The following is a 5,276-nucleotide window of genomic DNA, read 5'->3' as shown; positions in this document are numbered from 1 at the left end:
ATGGCACAGGTGGTCATCTCCACTGTCATGCAGCCAAGGGGTCAATAGTGGACACTCTCACACAGAAGGCAGTCTGGTGGCTTCTATCTCTACAGCATGCTTTGTTCCAGTATTTACAATGCATTTCAGTGAGCCACTTGCTCTACTGCACATCCCCATCAGATGACATCCAGGGCATCGGTAGATCATCACCCTGAGTATTTGTCAGCAAAAGGCTTGTCCTTGCACAAACTTTGGACAATTCACCAGCCAAGAGAAGTTTGTCTGTGGCACACTGCTGGGAGGAGGGCTCGGGATTGGCCATTTTTCTGGTTCTATCTTTCTCCTCATTTTCTCACCTGCAACTTCTATTTTTGTGCTGTCTTTCAGGGCCTCTAAAATGAGGTTAAAGTTTGTTCTGAGAGCCAATCAGGGAAATAGGCAAGAAAACTTGCTCATCCATCTTTCTCTAACAAAAAAGTCATGTTCCAAGTTTTCTCTACTGAAGTAATATTCAATTCAATGCTTAATATACTCTTTAAGAAATGCTTCTTCCTCAGGATTCACCTGTACACCCATACTGTCATAATAGTAATACATCATACTGGCATTAATTTCTGTTTGAAATGGCTGATCTGTCCTTTCACCATGTTGTCGGTAACCAAATAAATAATCAAAGTTCACTCAAGAGTTTCCTCTGCCTCATCTTGTTCCCATTTTGGTCCTCTTCCTCAACTTCTGAAGGAACCTCAGATATTACTCTCCTCTCTCCTCACACTGTATACTTTATCCTGATTACCATCTTTTTTTTCCCTCAGTCTTGCCTCCAACTTCCTGTGTCATTTCTCCTGTTATTATGGGAAGACTTGTTTGCTTCAGGTTGACACTGAGAGCTGTTCTGGGATCCAGATCTCTTCTGACTCTCTGGTCTTAGATCATCTAAGTGCAGCAATACCCACTTGTGTTAATTGGCTCTCTATCCTTGAGTGCTTGACTGGGCCTCATCGTCCCTGACATTTTCAATGGGACCATCTAATTTTGTTTCCCAATTTTCTTAATCTCACTGTTACTCCTCTTTTCAACCTTCTTTTCTTTTTATTTTGTAGTTTTGGGCTTCTTATTTCTTTGGCTGATGACACTTTGAGACTGCAAAAAGGTTTTTTCAATGCTAACTCTCCTGGTGTTGGCCAGTTTGCCATATGGCTGAAATCACTGGCCTCATTGGAATTCGTTGAGTTTTCCTGCTTTTATAACTTCGCCTGCCGGGCAGCGCAGGCTTCGGCTGCCATGTGGAGGCAGGGGAGTAGTGCTGGAGAGGCTTTTTAGTTCAGGCCTTCTCCTTTGGCGGCAGCGGCTTCGCCCCAGGGTCAGACAAGGCCGCGGCTCCCTGTCAACACGGCCCCTGGCCCATGCTAGGGGAAGCAACAGCGGCTACATGGGCATGGCCACCAGTGGCACACTGTGGCCCAGCACCTGCGCAGGATCTCCACGCGTTCCCACGCTTGTGGCGGCCCTCGCTGCCTTCTTTCCCTCCCTTTCTGGCCAGGGCAATTGCTCCACCAGCAGGCTCACCAAGGCCATCAGAAACTCCCTCTCCACGCGGCCATGAGCAGGTCCTCCCTCCCGAGAGGGAGCGGAGGACACTGGGGGGAGAGCAGACATCCTTCACCCACCCAGGTCTCCCCTGATAGAGGGCGCCCAGAACCAGGGGACTGGGCTGCGCATCTCTGTGGTGGCCAGGATGCTGAGAGTCCGCCTGTGGCTGTAACTGAGGCCAAGGGCATGCCAGATGCCCAGGCCGGGAGTCGAGCAGCTGGACTCTTGGTCCTGTCACCAGAGAGTACTTTTCCAATGATGAATTTTCTTCTTTTAATGTTCTTCACAATTTGGACAGGCTTAGATCTTCCCCAATTATCAAGTGTTTTTTTTTTTTTTTGTTTTAGCTTAACAGTTACTTTCTCAAATTGTTTTCTGTTTTCTTATATTTTTTTTTGATGCCTAGCAAAGAAAAATGAGGTTATTCCCTTAACACTTTCCTTGGAAATCCCTTCAGCTAAAGTTCATCACAAATTCTGCTTTGTATAAAAGAGAACAAAACTCAGACAAGTTTTGATCACTATATAATAAGAGTTATCTTTCACCACATTCCCAATTATATATTTCTCACTTTGCCCTTAGGTCCACTCCTGCTGTGTATTAATACTCATAGTTATACTAATATTCTGTTTATGGCATATGTGTATCTTCTAAGGCACTAGAGATTTCTATCTAAGCTCTCAACAGATCAGTTTTGGAATTCATGTCTACCAACAGTCTCTTTAAAAAATCTAGGCTTTTAATCCAATTTCTCCCAGCCTTCACCTTTTATCCAATTCTAAAGTCACATTAATAATTTCTGGCCCTTCAGGATCTCTTTATTATTTCTTTTATAGCTGATAACATTGGAAGACATCAGTTCTTCTCCATATATTTTCTTCTGTCTGCCCCATATTTTTCTCTTCTTATCTCTTATTCTGGGTCATCTCTTTATCTCAAGACCTTTTACTTTGTTAAACATACAAAGATGGTGTTTTCCTTAACAGTGAAATGTATATGGATTCCAGAATTTGGACATGGAGACAATACATTGAAAGCCACCATTCCATCCACTCCAGGTAGAAGACACCTGTGTGAGAGGACATGGAGTTTGCCTAGAGGTTGTTGAGAGAGTAATCTGACTACAATGAAAACCTGTTCAGTGTTGTAAACTATTAGAAAGATTGCCCAAAGCAATCTCTCTACCATATTCATTGTATCTTGGAAGAATTGTTCATTTAGCTCCTATCAGCATCTCATGTCTTCCAGCCTGCAGCAACAGCTTTCTAACTCCTCCTCCTATTTTCCCATAATACAGGCCTCACACTCTAGTCACTGTTATACTTTTAGTACATTCCAAATTTCTTTCTTTATATAGCAAAGACCTAAATGAGACAAACCATAGATATGTCTTAGCCCTCACTGTTGGATTTGTAAAAGAAATAATTAAATAAAAATAATTTGTAACATTTAAATAGTGTTTACTATGTACTAAATGAGGTTAAGAAATTCTACGTATTAATAACACTAACTTGAACTTCAAAAATTATCTTCATTTCACACATGAGTAAATTAAGATAGGATGGGTTTAGTGTCTAGTGCAAGGTTGCAAACTCAGTATGAAAGTAGTGAGGGGCAAGATCAAGGATCAAAAAAAAACTGGAGGTAAAATATCAACTTTTACAAATTAGTTGTAAAAGATCAGAGAATAGATATTGATGTATTTGTGTTTTTCTAGCATTCACATTAGAATAAAATTAACCAGTAAGATTATGGGCTTCTTAACAATCCAGAAAGCACTCTCTGTTCTGTAAAGCTGCTTAGAAAATTAGCTAGAGAATAAGCCATTTTTGTCTGGGATCTCCTCAAATCCCTCTTCAGTGAGCCTCTCTTACTCTTCTGGACCAAACTGAATAAAGTTGGACAAGAGGCCTGAAAAATGATCTGATCTCTCCAAATGGAAGCATGTGAAGTGAAGAGCACATTTTCCTTCCCACTCTCTCCCTGAGCTTCACTAGTCCTTTACTTCTGTTGCAACTTTTCATCACTGCCCTGAACTGAGTTCCCAGGTTCTCAGATTAGATTCCTTAGAGTTTTAGTGGCATGTTATTATTTTTATTTTTAAAGAAAAAGCTTGTTGATAAAAGGTGGTTCTGTTTTGAATTTTAAAATTTATATAACATGAAAATACCTGCTTTCTCATATTGTCTGATATTGTTAGTCTTATTCATTGGTTTTATTGATCATGATAATTATGCAAAAATGAGTTTTTTATGATTTCTTATTCACAGCTCTGAACTTCAGAAGGAAAGTTCAGGAATCAATTATTCTTTGATTTATATTATTTCTGTTACAATTTATCATGAGTAAACATGTTTTTTTAGGTGGAACAACAAGTCCATTTGTAATGTATTTTATATATTTAATGATTTTGCATAAGATTATAAAATATATTAATCTAGGGCCTAAGGGGGGGAAGGGAAATTCTCACATTGAGGAAAAGAGGAAAGAATATGATATAGATGAGAGAACTTTGTTGCACATAAATTTCAGAACAATTCAAACAATGAACTCTTGAACCCAGATTTTAAAGAGTTTTTTAAGACATCTATGCTAAAATGGCTGTTATTCAATACATACTTGTTGAAGGAATGGCTAGCAAATAATAATACATTACTTTTTAAACAATCATGTCTCCCTACTTGGGATGCATTTTCCTCAACTTTCATATTTATTCCTTAGGTCTCATCTTGAATGTCACCATATCTGGAAAACCTTCCTGGCTTCCTGTGAAGTGAAGAGCACATTTTCCTACCCTACTCTCTCCCTGAGCTTACACTAGTCCTTTACTTCTGTTTCAACTGTTCATCACTGCCCTGAACTGAATTCCCAGGTTCTCAGAATAGATTCCTTAAAGTTTTAGTGGCATGGTATTATTTTTTTTTTTTTGGTTTTTTAATTTTTATTTTACACTCCTGTATTTAACTGGCACAGAGAAAAAGGAAGTGCTGTTTTCCTAGATCTTCCATAAGAGGGATGACCTTTGTTCCTATCTCTACTATATAGCCACAACTCTCTGTAATTAGCTCTACACAAAACAGCATCATTTTACCTAAATAAGGTCTCATGAAATTCTAACTCTTCAGTAGATACTTTTGAACTCACATGAATATTTGATTTATATTATTAAGGTCCACATACTAATGCTATTTTTAATTTTCCACAGGTTTAGAAAATACTTTTATTTAAGATTGTAGATTTAAAAGCTCTGTGCTGAAGTGATTTTTTTTTAAATTTTCAGCTTTATGGGATGCTTTTTATGCAAGTAATTTGCCCTTATGTTCTTGGCCACACTCCTCTTTTCCACTGTTAATATTAGCAACTGCCACCAGCTGCTTCCCCTAACCTCGAGGATGTCATAAAAGTTTTTTTCAAAGCTAAAATATTTGGAAATTGAAAGTTAATATCATATGGGGAAAAGTGAAAGTTCTTATATGGGCAAAAATTTTCTTTAGATGTAGGGTTTGTATAAAAAAAAACATGTTAATAACTGTGCAGTTTTGCAGGTAGACAAATAATTTCATTTTTCCATTTCCATAAAACTGGCTGAGTTGAAACGAGGTGGACATCACTACCCTAAGTACATGTGTGAAAAAGGCATGAGTGGTGTGAATATGCTTTACATGCAAGCAGAGAGATGACAAATCGTGCTCTTCAAATGT

At 38.7% G+C, this 5,276-nt stretch overlaps 1 pseudogene; it reads right to left on the bottom strand.

Annotated features, from left to right (window-relative positions):
- Positions 1-204: 204 nt before the first annotated feature.
- On the bottom strand, positions 205-1,178 carry LOC143389810 (la-related protein 1B pseudogene; annotated as a pseudogene).
- Positions 1,179-5,276: the final 4,098 nt, after the last annotated feature.

Source organism: Callospermophilus lateralis, unplaced genomic scaffold (genome assembly GCF_048772815.1).
Source record: "Callospermophilus lateralis isolate mCalLat2 unplaced genomic scaffold, mCalLat2.hap1 Scaffold_65, whole genome shotgun sequence".
NCBI lineage: Eukaryota > Metazoa > Chordata > Mammalia > Rodentia > Sciuridae > Callospermophilus > Callospermophilus lateralis.
The sequence above is the reverse complement of the archived record's forward strand: the minus strand, read 5'-3'. Positions and strand labels throughout refer to the sequence as shown.